At 45.0% G+C, this 23,147-nt stretch overlaps 1 protein-coding gene across 1 annotated transcript in view; it reads left to right on the top strand.

Moving 5' to 3' along the window:
* The window catches only part of LOC136627269 (gastrula zinc finger protein XlCGF66.1-like), a 41,717-nt gene extending 19,268 nt beyond the window's left edge, over positions 1-22,449 (top strand). The window contains exon 8 of the mRNA XM_066602241.1: positions 22,314-22,449. The gene's annotated coding sequence lies outside the window, so the exon portion shown is untranslated. The remainder of the gene's footprint in view (positions 1-22,313) is intronic.
* Positions 22,450-23,147: the final 698 nt, after the last annotated feature.

Below are 23,147 nucleotides of genomic sequence, written 5' to 3'. Positions count from 1 at the left end.
ATAACAGAACATATAACATGGGGACATAGACCCGGATAACAGAACATATAACATGGGGACATAGACCCGGATAACAGAATATACAACATGGAGACATAGACCCGGATAACAGAATATACAATATGGGGACATAGACTCGGATAACAGATTATACAACATGGGGACATAGAGCCAGATAGCAGAATATACAACATGGAGACATAGACCCCGATAACAGAATATACAACATGGAGACATAGACCCGGAGAACAGAATATACAACATGGAGACATAGACCCGGAGAACAGAATATACAACATGGGGACATAGAGCCGGATAACAGAATATACAACATGGAGACATAGACCCGGAGAACAGAATATACAACCTGGGGACATAGACCCGGAGAACAGAATATACAACCTGGGGGCATAGACCCGGAGAACAGAATATACAACCTGGGGACATAGACCCGGAGAACAGAATATACAACCTGGGGGCATAGACCCGGAGAACAGAAAATACAACCTGGGGGCATAGACGCGGAGAACAGAATATACAACCTGGGGGCATAGACGCGGAGAACAGAATATACAACCTGGGGGCATAGACCCGGAGAACAGAATATACAACCTGGGGGCATGGACCCGGAGAACAGAATATACAACCTGGGGGCATGGAACCGGAGAACAGAATATACAACCTGGGGGCATGGACTCGGAGAACAGAATATACAACCTGGGGGCATGGACTCGGAGAACAGAATATACAACCTGGGGGCATGGACCCGGAGAACAGAATATACAACCTGGGGGCATGGACCCGGAGAACAGAATATACAACCTGGGGGCATGGACCCGGAGAACAGAATATACAACCTGGGGGCATGGACCCGGAGAACAGAATATACAACCTGGGGGCATGGACCCGGAGAACAGAATATACAACCTGGGGGCATGGACCCGGAGAACAGAATATACAACCTGGGGGCATGGACCCGGAGAACAGAATATACAACCTGGGGGCATGGACCCGGAGAACAGAATATACAACCTGGGGGCATGGACCCGGAGAACAGAATATACAACCTGGGGGCATGGACCCGGAGAACAGAATATACAACCTGGGGGCATGGACCCGGAGAACAGAATATACAACCTGGGGGCATGGACCCGGAGAACAGAATATACAACCTGGGGGCATGGACCCGGAGAACAGAATATACAACCTGGGGGCATGGACCCGGAGAACAGAATATACAACCTGGGGGCATGGACCCGGAGAACAGAATATACAACCTGGGGGCATGGACCCGGAGAACAGAATATACAACCTGGGGGCATGGACCCGGAGAACAGAATATACAACCTGGGGGCATGGACCCGGAGAACAGAATATACAACCTGGGGGCATGGACCCGGAGAACAGAATATACAACCTGGGGGCATGGACCCGGAGAACAGAATATACAACCTGGGGGCATGGACCCGGAGAACAGAATATACAACCTGGGGGCATGGACCCGGAGAACAGAATATACAACCTGGGGGCATGGACCCGGAGAACAGAATATACAACCTGGGGGCATGGACCCGGAGAACAGAATATACAACCTGGGGGCATGGACCCGGAGAACAGAATATACAACCTGGGGGCATGGACCCGGAGAACAGAATATACAACCTGGGGGCATGGACCCGGAGAACAGAATATACAACCTGGGGGCATGGACCCGGAGAACAGAATATACAACCTGGGGGCATGGACCCGGAGAACAGAGTATATAAAATGGAGAGCTAGAGGTATAGCTGCAATGATCTGCAGTGTCCCAGGAAATATTAGAGTACTGTTTAGCATTCAGCCCTCTGCCTAATGCACTGCACACACAGAACAGTATAGCTGTAATGGCCTGCACAGGCCTAGATGCTGAAAAAGAAAAATTGGTGCACTACTGCTACTTTTCCACTCTAATTCCCAAAGAGGAAAGGGGTATGAGAGTGATGTAATACCACAGGGCCCTGGTGGAAAAAGCGATGCTAAAGTTCCCATCTGACAGCGCTAGCGGTAGAAGATGCAGTTCTGAGGGCCAACTAGCAGGGGAGGTGCGGGGATCAGGCAGCATGTACAGCACAGGCAGAGGGCCACTCTCCAACGCCTTTGCCAGCTTTATAGCTCCCCAGCAAGACTGTGTCTCCACTCCCCAGTCAAGGCTGAGTCAGAGGGAGCACTGTAAAAAGATGGTGAGGGAGTACATAGCCGATTGTACCACTGTCCTCCGTGATGTCTCTGGTCCATACAACTATTGGGTGTCAAAGCTGGACACGTGGCACGAACTTGCGCTGTACGCCCTGATGGTGCTGGCCTGCCCTGCCGCTAGCATCTTGTCAGAAAGGGTGTTTAGTGCAGCTGGGGGAATCATTATGGATTAGCATACGCGCCTGTCAACTGCCAGTGCCGACTTGCTTACACTCATAAAGATGAACAAAGGCTGGATTTCCGCAGACTTCTCTTTTCCACCGGTGGAAAGCAGCGGATCCTAAAGATTCTTTGCAAAAATGCATCCTCTATCACCCCAAAAAAGGAGAATTAGCTTTGTCTATCCCTCTCGGATATTCTCCTCCTCCTCCTAAAACATCATGTCATCACCTTGAACTGCCAATTTCTCTGCGGCCCAAAAGGCTCTGTTTAAAAGTTTTAAAAGTTAAACTTAAACCATTTTTTTTTCACAGGGCTGCCTTCAGGCTCTGTTACAAATTAAGCAACAGCGAGCTGTATCTTTTTTTTGATTGAAAATATTTTTATTCAACTTTTCATCTTTTACATGTCTTTGTAGCATTTTTGTACTTATAACTGTTTCCCCTGTCCCCGCCCCTAAAGTCTCTCTCTCGACATTTAGTCCTTTAAATGACAGGTCTCTGTATCTCCTCAGTCTATCTTAGGTGGTATTAACAGTTTCTAGTGTCGTCCTTTGTTCTTCATTCTTCGTGCCGCTTATCTTCTTTTGTCTTCTTTTTCTTGTCATCCTATTGGTTCGGTGATTGTTTTTGCTACTTACAAGGGGTAGCAGTATATCATTGCCCGTTGTCTGGTCTCTCCTTCTCCCCTTTATATTATCTTATCCTGTCCTCCCAATTCTTTCTAGTTTGTTTTTCCAGTATACTAGTCTTGTGAGCAGCTCTATTTTGTTCAATAAACGTTATATATGGCATATGCCTGCTTTACTGTGTCTTATTTACCTCCTCTCCTCTCCCGGGTCAGATCCCCAACCCGTTGGTGCCGACCCACACGGCTCACCCCCCCACTTCTCATATATTGGTTCCATCATTCCTCGTCTGGCTCTGGGCGTGTATCCATCTCAGCCATATATCATAGTATTTTTGGCTGGTCTTGCGTTTAGTATATATACTTTTTTCCCATGGTAAAATTTGATTGACCTTATTTTTGAATTCCCCTAGCGTAGGCGGCTCTTCATCTAGCCAGTGTTGAGCTATTGTCTTTCTAGCTATATATAATAGTCTGGATACCGCCAGTTTTTCATTATCATCTAACACAAGATCATGCGTATATCCTAGGATACACACGTATGGTGTGAAATCCATGTCTATGCCGAATGCTGCGTTTATTGCATCCCGTACTTCCGCCCAGTATCTGTGCAGTTTCGGGCATCTCCATAGCATGTGGATTAGGTCCACCGTGTGGGCCCTGCACCTTACACATATTGGGGAGGTTCTTATACCTATGTTATGCAGAAAGGCCGGAGTACGGTAAACTCTATGTATTAGGAATGTTTGTGATATTCTGTGTGCTTCGCTTAGAGATAGTTTGGGTGTCATTTGCAGGATCTCCTCCCAGTGCGACTCCTCAATGGGACCTATGTCTGCTTCCCATTTTGCTTTTGTTAGTATTGGGTTGTGTGCATTGACCGTGTCCTGTATATAGGAGTATAATATAGATATTTTCCCAGCTGTAGTGGTCGCCTTTCCTATTATGCCCGCCACTGCGTTTGTTGACACTGTTATCTCTGCCGAGCTCTTTTCTGCTTGTACAGCATGCCTAAGCTGTAGGTATTTGTAAAAATCCCTATTAGGGATGTCGTAGTTCTGTCTTAGCTGTTCAGGTGTTTTCAGCTCTCCCCCCTCCAGTATCTGTCCCATCCTTCTAATTCCCCTGTTTTTCCATCCCTGGAAGCCTTGTAGCTTGTTAATCTCTGGTAGGTTTGGATTGTTCCATATGGGGGTGTGTTGTGTACAGCCTGTTATACCAAGCATATCTCTGGCCTTCCACCATACTTTGTGTATAAGTAATAGTGTGGGGGCGTTCTGGCCATCTCTTTTAAATGTTCCACATTCCAGAGTTTCAAACAAATGTGACCCATCAAAGAAGTCTTTAAGGATCCCGAAACTGGCGTCCTGCACCTCTTCCGTCTCCCATCCCCTGAGGTGTTGCAGCTGGGAGGCCATGAAATACGCAAACGGATTGGGTAAGGCCAGTCCGCCTTTTTCTTTGGAATTATATAGCAATTCCAATTTAATCCTAGGCGTCTTCCCCCCCCCCCCCCCCATATAAGTTCCCTGAATAGTCCCCTGACTTTATGGAAGAATTTTTGTGTTATCCAGTGGGGGGCATTGTGTATTAGATATAGTAGTTGCGGCATCCATATCATTTTTATGAGGTTCACTCTTCCTATAATGGTCATGGGTAATTTGCGCCATATGTGGAGCTTTTGTTTCCACTTTTCCATGAGTGGTTCTAAATTTATTTTTGCGTATTCGTTGACTTTTCTGCTGATTTTAACTCCCAGGTATTTAATTGTTGGTGTACATTTCAGGGTTATTTCTCTGTTAGTGATTTGCATCTCGGGGTTATCTATTGGAAGTATTTCCGATTTATTCCAGTTGATGGATAGTCCCGAGAAAGTCCCGAATTCTTTAATTATTTGCATGGTAGTTTCTAGGGACTCTCCACCATCCCCCAGGAACAGCAGCATATCATCTGCGTACAGGGCGATTTTCTCCTCTGTATTTTCCCTTTGGAACCCCGTTATTCCCTGGTGTGTTCTTATTTTACACGCTAAGGGCTCTATTGCTAGTGCGAACAAGAGAGGTGACAATGGGCACCCCTGTCTTGTCCCTCTGTATAATGGAAATGTCTCTGAGGACCCCCCGTTAATGAGTACATCCGCCTCCACTCCGGTATATAGGAGTTTTACCCGTCTCACAAATATTGGGCCACATCCCATTTTTTCTAATACTTTCCATAAGTATTGCCATTCGACGCTATCAAACGCCTTAGCTGCGTCTAATGAACATAGGATTCTATCTCCGGCGTTGTCTACTGGTATTTGTAAGTTTAGGAATACTCTGCGGATGTTTGTTGCTGTTGATCTTGCTGGTATGAACCCGCTCTGATCCGGGCGCACCAGGGCGGGGGCCACTCTAGATAGTCTATTAGCTAGGACTTTAGCTATTATTTTAACATCTGCGTTCAGCAGCGATATTGGCCTGTACGAGTCCATCAACAGGGGGTCCTTCTCTGGTTTTAATATAATTGTTATCTTTGCCTTTCTCATTGTTTTGGGTAGTTCCCCTTTCTGTTCTGCCTCCTCCATTGTCTCTAACAGATGTGACAATAGGATATCTGCGTACTGTTTATAGAATTCTATTGGTCCTCCCCTGGGGCCTTGTTACTTTGCATATCCTTCACTGCCTCCTGTAGTTCCTCCAAGTCTATTGGTGCATCTAGGAATTCTCTCTGTTCTTCCGTCAGCCTCCGTGTTGCTATCCCCACCAGGTATTCCTCAATTTGTTCTGTTGGTTTGTCCAATCTTGAGGAGTACAGGGAGGAGTAGTATGCCCGCGCAGTCTCTCTTATGGATGTTGTATCCCTAACGATTTCGCCTTGTACGTTTTTTAATTCAATAATGTATGTGGGGCTCGTTTGTGCTCGGGCTATAAGTGCCAGCATGTGCCCCGTTCATTCTCCCTCCTCGTAGTATGCCTGCTTCCTGAACCCATTTTTGGTGGCTGCTGCTTCTAGTGTATATTTATTAAGGGCCTCCTGGGCTTCCTTCCATATGTTAAGTGTTGTTATGGTATTCTCTTTTATGGGATTTTCTTCCACTTCCTTCAGTTTTTCATGTAGTTTCTGCCCTCTCTCTCTGTGTCCCTTTTTTGCCTGGGTGATTTGCTGTATATATACCCCCCTCGCATATGCTTTCATGGCCTCCCAGCTGACCGCCACACTTGTAGTGCCTTTATTTAGTTCAAAATATTCCGCTAGGGCTGTTTTCCCATGTTCTTTATTTAGTAGGTTTAGCCAGTGCGGGTTTAATTTCCACCGTCTTTGGGTGTAGTTGGCGGCGTTGCTGTGTTGTAGATCCAGGCGTAGTATGGAATGATCAGAAACAACTCTCGGCAGGTATTCTATTGCGGTTATGTCACTGTATAGCCTAGTGTTCCCTATTGCTAGGTCTATCCTGGATAGGGATTGATGTGTGGTCGAATAACATGAATATTGTTTATTTGTGGGGTGTCGTGTTCGCCATATGTCTATTAGTGATATTTCGTTTATTAATCGGCCCAGTGATGTCTGGTTCCTTTCCTCATTTATATTTTCTGTCCTTAGTCTATCTTGTGCGGGGTTAATTACCGAGTTAAAGTCGCCTATTATTAGGATTGGGACGTCCGGCGTGTCATTTGTAAATCCTACTATTTGCCGCATTACTGTGTTGTTGTATGGGGGCGGGATGTATACCGAGGCCAGGATACATGTGTAATTGTATATTCTACAGTGTAAACATATGAATCGGCCTTCTGGGTCTATTTTTCGCGCCAGGCATTTGAACGGTATGTTTTTATGCACTACTATACTGACCCCCCTGGAGTATCTTGTGTGTGTAGAGTGGAAGCTTTGCCCCATTCCCCCCACTTTGAGTGTATCTGTGGTTTCTTTAGACAAGTGCGTTTCCTGCAGGCATATAATGGCCGGGCCCTGCTCCTTGATTACCTGTAATATTGCCGAGCGTTTTGTCTGGTCGCTCATGCCTCGCACATTCCACGAAACAATCCTGACTTTCCTACTCATTGTTCTTGCTCTTTACCTTCCTCAGGGTTTTTATTTTCTGGTGTTTGCTGTTCTTTATTATGTCTATGAGTGAGCCGCACTGGAAGGATCCATATCTCTGTATCAACATTACACCCGTATCCCTCCCCACATATATGCATACAGTTTTACCCATTCTCCGTCAGCGAGCTGTATCTTTAAAAAATGTTTATGGGTTTCACTGCCCTCGCGGTTCAGCAATTTTTCATGGGTACACTTGTACTCTTGGTACACGAATTTCTCAGGTCATTGCCAATACTGTTGGCAAACTAATTTTTCCGGGCTTCGCCTATACTCTTAGTAAACACTTTTTTTTTAGGTGCTTGCCTATACTCTTGGTAAACCAATGTTTCAGGGGTTCGCCTATACTCTTAGTAAACACTTTTTTTTTAGGTGCTTGCCTATACTCTTGGTAAACCAATGTTTCAGGGGTTCGCCTATACTCTTTCTACAGGAATGTTACAGGGGTCTGCCTATACTCTTGCTATAGACATGAGGGTGGTGGGGCTATGAAGTGAGCGTGTGGCATGAGGGCAGCTGAACACTGCGCAGGGAAAATTTTGCGTGCGCTGTGGACGCAGGCTCATGCGGGGGGTTGGAAAGTAATGCTAGCATGTAACCCAGCAGAAGAGGCAGCGGTGTCACCTGCAGGCAGTGATTGTCCTTGGTTGCAGCTAGTGTCGTGCTTAGCTAAGGGGTGCCAGCGCGTGTGCCTTGCTAATAATGGTCTGTGCCAAGTAAATTGTTAGGGGGGTGACCGCCAGGCTCTTGCCCCCAATTTGGCTGCATAGTGGAACCTGGGAGCCTCAGATGCAGCCATGCATGCTGCCCCTGCTGTTCCCTATCCGTTTCTGTGGTGTTTCTATGACTTTCTGAGGTTTTCCGGTGTTTCACAAATCATCCCCTTTGCGGAGCATCGGTCATATACAAAAATGCTCGAGTCCCCCATTGACTTCAATGGGGTTCGTTACTCGAAACGAGCTCTCGAGCATTACGAAAAGTTCGACTCGAGCAACAAGCACCCGAGCATTTTGGTGCTTGCTCATCTTTATTAACGATTGTGCTTTGAGAATCTCATTCCACAATATTTCCCAACCTTCTTGGACATTTCTGTCCTTAAGAACATCCAGCCATTGGATTCTTCCTCTTTCTGAGTTCATTAATATCTGCTTTTCTGAAATCCACCCTTGAGGTCTGAGTCTTCTCAGGTCTTCCTCCCCTTGTTATCCAACATCCAAGGATATCATGATCACTGCCTCCTAAGGTCCCAGCCACCCTTACTTCCTCAGCCATTCCCTCCCTGTTGGTAAGAATTAGGGCCAAGATAGCAGATCCCCTTGTTTTCTCTTCTACCTTCTGGAAGATAAAGTTGTCACAAGAGCGGCTAAGAATCTGTTGGACCCATTACTTTTACCTGAGAGAGATTCCCAACAAATGTCTGATGGGTAAAATCTCCCATGATCACTATGTTGGGCTTCTTTGAGAGCTTGGCCATCTGATGTAGAAAGAGTTCCTCCATATCTTCTGCTTGTCCAGGCAGCCTATAGTAAATGCCCACAATGGTGTCCTTTCTGTTGTTCTCTGCTTGTATTCTTACCCAAACAGTTTCTATAGAACTCCCAGCTCTGAAGCTTGAATCTCGGTGGAGATGAATGTTCTCCTAACATACAACACAACATCTCCTCCCCTTTTATTAGGTCTGTTCCTTATAGATACATTGTATCCTTCAAGCCTTGTACCCAATCATGTGTATCATCCCACCAAGTGTCCATGATGCCGATGACCTCATATTTCTCTTCCTGTGTTCGAAGCTCCAATTCGCCTTGTTTCCCATGCATTTGTGTAGGAACATGTTAGCTTGTGATCAGTGTCTCTTGCTCCTCTACTTGCCTTCTGAATTTTTTTCTGTATTTTTTTTTGTCTTTGTTCTTCCTTTCCACATCTAATAACAAGGTCATATCAACTGTATTCATTGGATGTATATTTTTGGCCTTTTACTTCACTTCCCATATTGTTCTAGTGTAAGGCTCTGCTGATGAGTGAAGCAAGTCGCCTGCCAAATGTATACATAGTAACATAGTATGTAAGGCCGAATGAAGACTATGTCCATCTAGCTCAGCCTGTTAATAGTTCCTACCTGTCTGTAAGGCCCAGGTCAACAACCCGCTGCTCCCCTAAAATATATATCCTGTAATATCCTTCCACTCCAGAAAGACATCTAGTCTCTCTTAAATTCCTCTATGGATCCTGCCATCACCACGTCCTCAGGCAGAGAGTTCCACAGTCTCACTGCTCTTACAGTAAAGAACCCCCTTCTGGGTTGGTGATGAAACCTGCTTTCTTCTAGACGTAGCGGATGCCCTCTTGTTACCGTCGCAGTCCTGGGTATAAACAGATCCTGGCAGAGATCCTTGTATCGTCCCCTCATGTATTTATACATGGTTATTTGGTCGCCCCTTAGCCGTCTTTTTTCCGGGGTGAATAATCCCAGTTTTGGTGCCTCTCTGGGTATTCCAGTCCCGTCATTCCATGCATTAGTTTAGTTGCCCTTCTTTGAACCCCCTCCAGCACTGTAACCTCTTTCCTGAGCACCGGTGTCCAGAACTGTACACAGTATTCCATGTGAGGCCTGACAAGTGCCTTATATAATGGGGGGATAATGTTCTCGTCCCTCGCCCCTATACCTCTTTTACTGCACCCCAAGACTTTATTAGCTTTTACAACAGCTGACTGGCATTGATTGCTCCAGTTAAGTCTGCAGCCCACTAGTACCCCCAGGTCTTCTCCCTAGCAGTACCCCATTTAGTGTATATTGGTGACATCCGTTTCTCCTGCCCATGTGCAGAACCTTACATTTATCCACATTGACCTCCATTCACCATCCCCCCCCCCCCCCCCAGCCCCCAACTTATCTCGGTCCGTTTGTAGCCGCACATTGTCCTCCGTTGCATTGATTATATTGTATAATTTTGTATCATCTGCAGATACTGATATTTTGCTGTGCAGCCCCTCTATCAGGTCATTGATAAATATGTTGAACAGAATGGGGCCTAATACTGAACCCTGTGGCCCCCGCTAGCGACGGGGCCCAATCAGAGTATGAACCATTTATTACCACTCTCTGCTTTCTATCTCTGAGCCAATTCTTTACCAAGATACACCCGTTTTCACCCAATCCGAGCTGTCTCATTTTATATATCAGCCTATTATGTGGCACGGTGTCAAATGCTTTAGAGAAGTCCAGGTATACGAGATCAGTAGACTCTTCCAGGTCCAGCCTAGAGCTTACTTCATCGTAGAAGCTGATCAGATTGGTCTGACATGATCGACCCTTCACGAACCCATGTTGGTGAGGATTTTTATACCGTTGTTCTCCTTGAGGTATTCTTAGGTGGCGTCTCTCAGAAAACCCTTGAATATTTTTCCAGTTACTGAAGTGAGACTTACTGGCCTGTAGTTACCAGGCTCACTTTTGGTCCCCTTTTTGTATATTGGAACCATGTTGTACCATTGGATTGGCGCATTGCCAACCCTAGTCTTGAAAGTGTCCATAAATATAAAAAATAGTGCTTTGTCTTTCACATCACTTAGTTCCCTTAGAACCCTTGGATGTATGCTATCTAGACCCGGCGATTTATCGTTTTTCTTTTAGGTTTTTTTTTAATCCTCTTTGACCGGCTCTGCACTTTCTCCTGTGTTAGGCATTCAATATTTAGCGGGGAGTTCATTTTATCTCCCTGCATCTCGTGTGACATTTCCTTTTCGTTCATAAATATACTTAAAAAGAAACCATTTAATAGATTTGCTACCCCCCCCCCCCCCCCATCATCTTCTATGATTTCTCCTGCATTATTTGTTAAAGGGCCAGCGCTCACAGTGCAAATCTGTTTGCTGTTATTATAGTTGAAGAATAGTTTCTGGTTGTTTTTGCTCTCTTTGGCGATCCGTCTTTCTGCCTCCTACTCGGCAATTTTGATCTTTTCCTTACATATTTAGTTTTTTTTCCCTGTATGATTTTAGCGCTTCTTCGCTGCCTTCTTGCTTTAGTAGTTTGACCGCTTCCTTTTTTTCATTTATTGCCCCTCCTTACCGTCTTGTCGAGCCACATTGGTTTCCTTTTACCTGAGATTCTTTTGTTTTTAAAGGGAATGAACTGCTCACATGAGGTGATTAGGATGCTTTTAAACTCCTCCCATTTGTCCTCTGTACTGATATTTTTGAGGATGTTGTCCCAATTAATGTTACCGATAGCAGTTCTAAGCTGATCAAATTTTGCTTTACTAAAGTTTAGTTTATTTGTCGCTCCCTGATAAGGCTTCTTATTGAATGACAGCTGAAAATTAATTATACTGTGGTCGCTATTTCCCAAGTGTCCCTCCACCTGCACCCCCATTATTCTGTCCAGTCTGTTTGTTAGTACTAAGTCCAGAGTTGCCCTCTCTCTAGTTGGCTCCCGCACAAGTTGGATAAGGTAGTTATCTTTAATTGTTCTCAAGAACTTATCACCCTTGTAGATTTGCAGGTTTCGTTTTCCCATATTATATCTGGATAATTAAAGTCCCCCATTATAATTACTTCGTTGCGCTTTGACACTTCTTCTATCTGCCTTAATAGTAAGATTTCAGTTTCTTCTATTTGGTGGCCTATAGAAGACCCCTATCAGGATTTTATTATTTTTTTTCCCTGTATTTCTACCCACAGAGATTCCACCTGTGCACCTCCTGCCGCTATATCCTCCCGTAGCCTCGGCAGTAAGTAGGATTTACATAAAGACATACCCCTCCCCTTTCTATTCCATTGCTTAGACCCAGGTCGCTAGCTACACTGACTAGCCCCCTATTTCTCTTTTTGCCCTCCCCCCCCAGTTTCTACTTTAAACACTCCTCCCCCCTTTTAGCCATCTTCTTCCCCAGCACAGCTGCACCCTCCCCATTAAGATGCAGCCCGTCCCTATGGTAGAGCCTGTAGCCGACAGCAAAGTCAGCCCAGTTCTCCCTGAACCCAAATCCCTCCTTCTTACACCAATTCCGGGGCCACTTGTTTACCTCCCTAAGATCCTGCTGCCTTTCTAGAGTGGCTGTTGGTGCAGGTAGTATTTTCGAGAAAACTAGCCTTCCCTCTACCCTTCCTTCTATCTGTCACCCAGCCAGCTGCCTGCCTCCCCCTGCTCTTCCGAACTACCATCTGCACCCACCTCTACCCCAGCAAGTGCCTGCTCAGTGAGCACCAAACTCTTTTCTATGATGCCAATGGTTCTCAGTGTTACCAGTTGCTCATTTAGATCCAGGAAAGTGCTTCTAGTTTCTTCACTTTCCTGCTGAGGTCTTCAAAGTCTCTGCAATCAAGGACCTGTCGTGGATGACCTTTGGGGGTCCACGGCGTAATCAATAGGAATGTTTGCATCCTTCCAAATTCATGTTATGAGACTGTGCGCACAGCCTGAAGCAATCACACTGACACAAGTTCAGTATATGAAAACTTCCCCAATTCTGCTTCTTGTTGGGCGCGCAGCCTCTCTTATAAAGTTTAACATATCTGCCCTTTTTGGGCGGGCCAAAGACTACACAGATACAGCGTATTGTTTGATTATTGGATAAGCGTCTTGAGATTCTTCCTTCATCCGGTCATCTGTTATTGCCCGTCACGTGGCAGCAGTCCGGAGAGGGCAGGGCGAGATGAGTGGGTTGTCTTGGGCACCACGTGTGGATGCTCCGATATGATTGGAGGCTATGACTTGAACATTATTTGCATACATTTCCCGTAAATTGCTTATGTTGACTAGTGCGTTTGCTAAAAGCGGTGATGTTATTGACTGCGGCTTCGTGTGTCTGACCTATTTTAGCTGAAGTCTGTTAGGAATCGGGAAGTGGAGTGTTCCCCTTAATGTTAGTTACAGTAAAAGTCTGTTAGAGTTCAGAGAACGGAGAGTTTCATTGTATATATGAGGAAGTGGATATATTGGGTATAGAAAAAGATATTTGTGTTTAAGCAAACACAAGATGGAAAAATACTGTCATAGGTATACAGAAGATACAGAATGCATAATATACGTAAAACTGTCCACTACATATGAAACGTATGTCCACTGTCCAGGAAATATAGATATTGCATATATCCACTGCAGACCATTCAACTATCTGCAGTGTCGTTTGTCCCTACATACAGTGACGCGGTCACGCTGTTAGTGCGCGCCGCGTCGTAGCGGAGGACTCGTGACTTGATGACGCGGTCACGTTGTACGTACGTGCCGCGTCATGCTGTAGGTCACATGGTTAGGTGATGCTGGGGTCTGAGTGACGCGGTCACGCTGTTAGTGCGCGCCGCGTCGTAGCCGAGGGCTCGTGACTTGATGATGCGGTCACGTTGTACGTACGTGCCGCGTCATGCTGTAGGTCACGTGGTTAGGTGATGCTGGGGTCTGAGTGACGCGGTCACGCTGTTAGTGCGCGCCGCGTCATAGCGGAGGGCTCGTGACTTGATGATGCGGTCACGTTGTACGTACGTACCGCGTCATGCTGTAGGTCACGTGGTTAGGTGATGCTGGGGTCTGAGTGACGCGGTCGCGCTGTTAGTGCGCGCCGCGTCGTAGCGGAGGACTCGTGACTTGATGACGCGGTCACGTTGTACGTACGTGCCGCGTCATGCTGTAGGTCACGTGGTTAGGTGATGCTGGGGTCTGAGTGACGCGGTCACGCTGTTAGTGCGTGCCGCGTCATAGCGGAGGGCTCGGGACTTGATGACGCGGTCTCGTTGTACGTACATGCCGCGTCATGCTGTAGGTCACGTGGTTAGGTGATGCTGGGGTCTGAGTGACGCAGTCACGCTGTTAGTGCGCGCCGCGTCGTAGCGGAGGACTCGTGACTTGATGACGCGGTCACGTTGTACGTACGTGCCGCGTCATGCTGTAGGTCACATGGTTGGATGATGCGGCTACGCTGTTTAAGCGTCCCGCGTCATTACAAAGGACTAATGGTCAAGTCTTTCATGCTTGCTGCATCGTGGTGACGCAATCGCGTTCATCACGTGCGTCGCTCTCAAATAAAGTAGCTGAACGCAGTTGTTATAGGGGCGTGGTTTAGGCCCATGGTTTCGCTTTCATATGTATACGGGGTGCAGCAGTTATAATAAATATGAGGGGTGAGTAGTTTTTATAGTAAAGAAACCCTTGGTATATAGTATGGCCATTAGAAGAAAAAAATATATATATAAACAGTGTGTAGGGTATACATATATTCAGAATGTATGGTTTTGTCCCTACATGTATTAGTAGAAATGGGTGGTAGTCTGTAGACCTGAAGAATCTTGATGGCCTAAAAGACACATCTTTGATTCGTCCACCTGGAAAACAGCAGCCCTCTCGTGAGGTGTCAGGTCTGCAGACAGCGGTCTCTGTTCCTCGCAGTAGGGAATCCCCCACAACCACCATCTCCTCTTCTTCTTCACAACAACACTTCTCTTTCTCCATTTAAGAGAATTCTGAGTGCTTACTAGACTGTTCTTTGTGGGCAAAGTCATTTCTTGATGTACCTCCTAATTGTTCTCCTTTGTAAGAGCCTGGTACTAGTTCCTGGGCAGAATGGGTGCTTAATGATTCCCAACTCTTTTTCTTCTTCTCCTGTATACCCTTATACTCCTGTGTAACACCCTTATATATGCTTTGTATATGTATATATAATATTTGCATGGCTAGTCTTTTTTAGAATAAACCTTCAATTTATTAGTCAAGCCTTGTCTGTTTTAAAATGAACCATAACTCCGAAGAGATTGTGTGCATAATACATAGTCTGGGTTCCAGCTTACCTTTGCAAGTTGGTGGTGGCAGCGAGTGTATGTGAGCGGCAGTGTAGAGTGCGGTAGTGCATTAGACCGGATCAGGGGGTGATTTGTGCTTTCGGCCTGCATGTGGCAGAACCCAATGAAAGCTGGTTACAAACCCACCTGCAGTTTGGCGACTCCTCACTCGCAGCCTCGCTAGAATGATCGGACTCTGCCATGATAAGTTTGATGCAACAGTTAGAGCGATCGTGTTCCCCGACATAGTTGTGAGACATCCTATGTAGAGATGAGCGAGTATACTCGCTAAGGCACATTACTCGAGCGAGTAGCACCTTAGCCAAGTATCTCCCCGCTCATCTCTAAAGATTCGGCGGCCGGTGACAGGTGAGTTGCGGGGGGGAGAGAGGAAGAGAGAGATTTCTCCTCCATTCCTCCCCGCCGGCCGCCGAATCTTCAGAGATGAGCAGGGAGATACTCGGCTAAGGCACTACTCGCTCCAGTAATGTGCCTTAGCAAGTATACTCGCTCATCTCTAATCCTATGGTTTCTATTGGTACCATTTTGCAGTACATATGACTTTTTGATCAATTTTTTTATAACTTTTTTATTATTGGAGAGAGGGTGACCCAAAACCGCAATTCTGTTTTTTTCCCCCTTTCTGGTGACGTTCACTGCGTGGGGTAAATAATGCGTTACGTTGTTTGATTGGACTTTTGGTATCTCTGCATCCGTAAATTTGTTTTTATGTTTTATTTAGATTATTTTATTATAAACTAGCTTACCCGTCGCGCGTTGCTGCAAAGACAGACAGACAGACATTCGTTTTTATATATCTAGATAACAACCAATCACAGCGCAGCTTTCAAGTTACCTCAGCGGTATAATATATAACAACCAATCACAGCACAGCAGCTTTCATGTTACCTCAGCAGTATAATATATAACAACCAATCACAGCGCAGCTTTCAAGTTACCTCAGCGGTATAATATATAACAACCAATCACAGCACAGCAGCTTTCATGTTACCTCAGCAGTATAATATATAACAACCAATCACAGCGCAGCTTTCAAGTTACCTCAGCGGTATAATATATAGCAACCAATCACAGCGCAGCTTTCATGTTACCTCAGCAGTATAATATATAACAACCAATCACAGCGCAGCTTTCAAGTTACCTCAGCGGTATAATATATAACAACCAATCACAGCGCAGCTTTCATGTTACCTCAGCAGTATAATATATAACAACCAATCACAGCGCAGCTTTCAAGTTACCTCAGCGGTATAATATATAACAACCAATCACAACGCAGCTTTCAAGTTACCTCAGCAGTATAATATATAACAACCAATCACGGCGCAGCTTTCATGTTACCTCAGTATAATATATAACAACCAATCACAGCACAGCTTTCCTGTTACCTCAGCAGTATTAGAAATAGCAACCAATCACAGCACAGCTTTCATGTTACCCCAGTATAATATATAACAACCAATCACAGCGCAGCTTTCATGTTACCTCAGCAGTATAATATATAACAACCAATCACAGCGCAGCTTTCATGTTACCTCAGTATAATATATAACAACCAATCACAGGGCAGCTTTCATGTTACCTCAGTATAACATATAACAACCAATCACAGCACAGCTTTCATGTTACCTCAGCATTCTCAATATCCAGCAATTGTCTTGTGATACGTTCGGCGGATGCATCATCTTGTAGTTGAACACGCCTCCCGTTGCTCGTAATGCCTTTTGCTTTCGTGCTTGAGATGGAAATCAAACGATCGTTGTCTGGGGGGCATAACTGTCGACGACGCTCGCACGCGCGCCACCTATCGCAGGATAGTTGTACTATGCCAGTAATCTTCCCAGGAGTGTACTCAACAACTTCCCAGAGTGTCATGGCGATCGGATGAATGGTGTAGTAATGCAGAAAGGACAAACAGACAGATAGACATACATTCATTTATATATATCAGGAAGTGAGAGAATTAGATTACGTACGTAAAATTTGAACACTAATTCTTTGGCGCTTAGAATTGAATAATCGAGTTGGGACCCATTAGCTTTTCCTATTTATGACATAATCAATGCTCGTGCCAAATTTCAAGTTTCTATGACATTGGGAAGTGAGAGAATTAGATTCCGTACGTAAAATTTGGACGCTAATTCTTTGGTGCTAGAATTAAATAATCGAGTTGGGACCCATTAGCTTTTCCTATTTATGACATATTCAATGCCCGTGCCAAATTTCAAGTTTTTATGATATCGGGAAGTGAGAGAATTGGTGCCAATGATGGAAATCGAACGCTCTACGTGGGGGGGTCGTAACTGTCGACGACGCTCGCACACGCGCCACCTATCGTAGGATAGTTGTACTATGCCTATAACCTTCCCAGGAGTGTACTCAGCAACTTCCCAAAGTTTCATGGCGATCGGATGAATGTAGTAGCGCATAAAGGACAAATAAACAAACAGACTCACAGACAGACATCCAATTTTATATATATAGATGTGGCAATAGGGGCGGGGTTTAAACGCTTATTACTTTTTAAAATTTTTTTTTAATTAGGTTTTTTTTGTAGTCCCCAGAGGGGATAAGAACTTGAGGGGCTTTGATTGCTTCTACAGTATGATGTAATGCCACAGCATTACCTGTCAGATGGTGGTAGAATGTAATCTGCTAAGGCATCCTTGGGGCCTTTCAGAAGGCCCCCAGCTGCCATGGCAACTACACAGCAGCCCGTGATCTTATTGCGGGGGGCAGTGCGGGACCCTAAACATCGATCAGGGGGCATTTAAATGCTGCTGTCAGAATTGAGCTTAGAGGTTAATTGTTCTGATAAGCGGTGCTGCTTATCGAAGCTGTTCCAGGTGGGCGCCAACTGTAAAAAAACCGCCAACACCCACATTGTTTGGAGCGAGATCAACCTGCGATCACCCTGCATACTTACACCGAACCTGCGAGATGTAACTGTACGTCATGTACAGCTTAGGGGTTAACCCCTTAGTGACGGAGCCTGTTTGCGCCTTAGTGACAGAGCCAAATTTTGAAAATCTGCTATGTGTCACTTAACATAGCATAACTCCGTAAAGGCTTTACATATCCAAGTGATTCTGACATTGATTTTTCGCCACATGTTGTACTTCATATAGGTTGAAATAAATAGACCGATAGCATTCATGAATATTTATTAAAAGTACCAAAATTGGGAAAACTTTGAAAAAATTGTCATTTTTTTTTCACATTTTCAACTGTAATTACGCAAATATGTGCAAACATACTGTACAAATTTTTGATAAGATATATATTTCCATCTGTTTACTTTATTCTGGATGCACATTTGAAAAACTTTTGTGTTTTTTTTTTAACCATTTAGGAGACGTACAAATTTAACATTACTTTTCAGCATTTTGAGGAACACTTTGTTTTCCTGCACCGAGCCAAGAGTGCAAAGGCTCATGAGTGTCAGAATAATAGATACCCCCCCAAATGACCCCATTATAAACTACACCCCTTAATGTACTCACTGAGGGGTGTTATGAGTATTTTGACCCCACAGTGTTTTTTCAGGAATTAATTAAATTTAAAGGAGAAAAACAAAAATTTCATATTTTTGCAAATATGTCATTTTAAAGACATATATTTTTTTCCTATAGTTTACATGAAAATGAGGATTTACACACCAAAAATGGATCCCCCTGTTTGTCCCGTGTTCAGAGAAATACCCATTGTGGCCCTAATCTTATGTCTGGATGCACAACGGGGCCCAAAATGAAAGGAGTAGTCGGTGGCTTTCAGAACATAAATTTAGCTTGAAGTCCTTTTAGGCCCCATTGCCCACTTGTAGAGTTCTTGAGCGCCCAAAACCATAGAGAACCCCAACAAATGACCCCATTTTGAAATCTAGACCCCTTAACGAATTTATCTAGGGGTGTACTGCGTATTTTGACCCCACGGTTTTTGAATGAATTCAAGCAAAGCAAAAGGAAAAATTGTGATTTCCGTTTTTTTGGCAATTCTGTCATTTTAAAAACAGCTTTTTTTGTACAACATACATATGAAGGAAGAGTTGCACCCCAAAATGGATGCCCCCGTTTGTCCTGTTTTTAGAAATATACACACTGTGGCCCTAATCTTATGTCTGGATGCACAACGGGGCCCAAAATGAAAGGAGTAGTCGGTGGCTTTTAGAACATAAATTTTGCTTGAAGGACTTTTAGGCCCCATAGCACTTTTGTGGAACTCTTGAGCGGCCAAAACGTGGAGGACCCCCACAAATGACCCCATTTTGAAAACTAGACCCCTTAACGCATTCATCTAGGGGTGTACTGTGTATTTTAACCCTACAATTTTTGAATAGATCTAAGCAAAGCAGTAGGAAAAAATTACGATTTTCATTTTTTGGGCTATTGTGTCAATATAAAAACAGTTTTTTCTGTACAGCACACATATAAATGAAGGCTTTCACCCCAAAATGGATCCCCCTGTTTGTCCCGTGTTCAGAACCATACCCCTTGTGGCCCTAATCTACTTACAGGACACATGGCAAGGCCTATAATGAAAGGAACATCCGTTGGGATTTCAGGGTACCACTGAATAAATTTCAGGCCCCATTGCCCACTTGTAGAGCCATTGAGCGGCCAAAACGATAAAAAAAACCCTCAAATGACCCCATTTTGAAAACTAGATCCCTTAACAAATTCATCTAGGGGTGTACTGCGTATTTTGACCCCACAGTATTTGAATGAATCTTATCAAAGCAGAAGGAAAAAATTACGATTTTCAAATTTTTTTTGGCAATTTTTTTCAATTTGAAAACAGTTTTTTTTGTACAGGGTACATAGGAATGAAGACTTTCACCCCAAAATGGATACTCCTGTTTGTCCCGAGTTCAGAAACATACCCATTGTGGCCCTAATCTTCTTACGGGACACATGGCTAGGCCTGTAGGAGGGAACACCCGTTGGATTGCAGGGCACAACTGAATAAATTCCAGGCCCCATTGCTCATTTGTACGGAATAAAAATTGACTCCCAGCGATGACGCTGGTACCCGCAGCCCGTATACAAGGTAGTAGCGTATGGGCAGTGGGTATATCCACGACCATGGAGCACAATGGGCTCTATGTTGCGGATATCCGCAGTAAAATAGAACCTGCTGCGTTATGCATGCGGAATCCATAATTCCTACCCGGTCATGTGAGACCGGCCTAAGGTAGATCGCTACCTTTTTATCACGTGACCGGGGACCGCTCAACAAGGCCACCTGTCACTGCTCCAGGCTCTCGGCGACCGCTGGTCGCTGAGAGCAAGGAGATTTTAAGTTTCCTGTGCTCCCCGACTCCTGCGCATGTGTCCGGTGTTTTGCCGGCAATCGCATGTGCAGAATTCGGGAAGGTTCACGAAGGAGGATTGCGTCGGGGTGCAAAGACGGAGGCCTCCGGTAAAAACTTTCATCTCCTCTCACCGATCGCATTGGTGAGGGGAGATAAAACTTCAATTTCTTTTTAAACTTTTACATGACTGCCATTATCCTTTGGATAACGGTGAACACGTGACCAGGAACCGCTCTCCAGGCTCTCAGCTAAGTTTTGCAGCCAGGAACAGGGAGAATTTAAATTATCCTGGCAATATACAGCTTTTGCGCATGGGTCCGCCATTTTGGTGACGGACACGTGCGCAGAAGCTGGGGTAAAGTCCACGGATAAATGTACGTACTTTAATCCTCCCTCACGGATATGATCCGTGGGGGGAGATGAAACGTAAGCTTTTTAAACTTTTTAAAACTTTTTTTAACTTGTTATCCAACAGTGATCATGTCCCCGGTGACATCCCTCTGCTCCTGGCTACACATGGCAGCCAGGAGCAGAGGGATTTTGAATTTCCCGGGACTCGAACGCCTCTGTGCATGCACCCGATGATTGACGTTGGGCGCGCATGCGCAGAAGGGGACATCGGGTCCTGAGACATCGGGGAGGACTGCTGTGAGTATTTTCACCTCCCCACCTGGATCCGATTCATGAGGCGAGGTGAAACTTTACTGTTTTTAAAACTTTTTTTCACTTTTCGGCGATCGCCGTTATCCATTGGATAACGGCGATCGCGGTACCGGGGAGCGCTCCAGGAGCCAGGAGATTTTGAGTTTCCCGTGGCTCCGGGCCATCTGCGCATGCGGCTGACGTAATGCCGCCTGGCGCGCATGCGCAGAAGGCCGGCTACGGGACCCGGAGGACGAGAATAGCGGGGACCAGTGCGGCGGACGGGGGTGAGTAATTTCAGCTGCCCCCATGGATCCAATCCACGAGGGCAGCTGAATCTTTAACTTTCTAAAAACTTTTTTTTAACTTTTATGCGATCAGCGCTATCGATTGGATAGCGCCGATCGCATTGCCGGGGGGGACTGCCCGCAGCCCGGGATGACAGCTCCATGCTGTCGGCTACCTGCGGGCACCGACAGCATGGAGCTGTCACGTCCAGAGTCTGAGGGGCATTAATCGTAAGAGGACGCATAATACTACGTCCTCTAGGATTAAAGCCCACTCAGGCAGGACATAGTTTCACGATGGGGCCGTCACTAAGGGGTTAAGAGAAGCATAGAGTCTAGATCATGTAATTATTTCCCTCTACTGTTTCTTAGACCTCAACTGAAAAAAGCACATACAGAATGGGTGGAATTGGGCTAAGCAGCAGCACATGTGAAAAAGACTTGGGTATACTAATAGATCCAAGACTGAACATGAGTCAACAATGTGATGCAGCAGCCAAAAAGGCAAACACAATTCTGGGATGTATTAAGAGAAGCATACAGTCTAGATCACGTGAGGTCATTATCCCCCTCTACTCTTCCTTAGTCAGACCTCATCTGGAATACTCGGTCCAGTTCTGGGCACCCCACTTTAACAAAGACGCAGACACACTGAAACAAGTTGATAGAAGAGTTCCCAAGATGGTGAGCGGTCTGCAAATCATGTCCTATGAGGAACGGTTAAAGGATCTGGGAATGTTTAGCTTACAGAAGAGAAGGGTGAGAGGAGACTTAATAGCAGTCTACAAATATCTGAAGGGCGGTCACAGTGCAGAGGGATCAGCCCTATTCTCATCTGCGCAAGGAAAGACTAGAAGCAATGGGATGAAACTGAAAGGGACACAGATTAGATATTATACAGTGAGTGGGAATCAAGCAGTGGAACTGGTTACCACGGGAAGTTGGGAGTTCGCCTTCAATGGAAGTGGACAGACATCTGGCTGGGATGATTTAATGATCCTGCAATGATAATTTTACTCACTGCTGTCAGCTATATGAAACCACTTGTAGCCCCCAGTTATGGAGCGTGCTCAGTTCCCCAGCCTGCTATATAACCCCCTTGCTGATGCATGACAGATATATACATCGTGTTTTGTTAAAAGTTGTATTCAAAAATAATAAAATCTGTATTTTTTTGTCAGATAATTGTACCAGAAGCTCAGAGGGATATCTCATATCGTCAAAGGATGGTGGTATCTCACTGGATACATATGAAAAGCAGGTCATTATCCCAGATCTACCCTCAGCCCTTTACTGCACAGATCTGCCATCTGATCCTCTTCTACAACGCCTGTCTTCTGATTCATCACAGCCTGATAAGCAGGAGAAAAGTCACAGAAAGGATGTTCAATATCAAAGCACTCACACAGGAGAGAAGCCGTATTCATGTTCAGTATGTGGGAAACGGTTTCCCTACAAATCAAATCTCATTATACATGAGAGAATACATACACAAAAGAAGCAGTATTCATGTACAGAATGTGGGAAATGCTTTCCTCATAAATCACAGTTTGTTATACATGAGAGAATTCACACAAGAGAGAAGCTGTATTCATGTTCAGAATGCGGGAAACGCTTTACCCAGAAATCAGATCTTGTTAAACATGAGAGAAGTCACACAGGCGAGAAGCCATATTCATGTTTAGAATGCGAGAAATGTTTTACTCAGCGAGCACATCTTGTTATACATCAGAGAAGTCACACAGGAGAGAAGCCATATTCATGTTCAGAATGTGGGAAAGGTTTTACTCAGCGAGCACATCTTGGTAGACATCAGAGAGTTCACACTGGAGAGAAGCCATATTCATGTTCAGAATGTGGCAAGTGTTTTAAAGCTAAATCAAATCTTGTTCAACATAACAAGCTTCACACAGGAGAGAAGCCGTATTCATGTTCAGAATGTGGGAAATGTTTTACTCATAAATCAAATTTTCATAGACATGAGAAAAGTCATATAGAAAGAAATGTGTGCTAAC

The sequence above is a fragment of the Eleutherodactylus coqui genome, chromosome 5 (assembly GCF_035609145.1).
Source record: "Eleutherodactylus coqui strain aEleCoq1 chromosome 5, aEleCoq1.hap1, whole genome shotgun sequence".
NCBI classification, from domain to species: Eukaryota; Metazoa; Chordata; class Amphibia; order Anura; family Eleutherodactylidae; genus Eleutherodactylus; species Eleutherodactylus coqui.
This window is presented reverse-complemented; position numbering and strand designations above follow the sequence as displayed.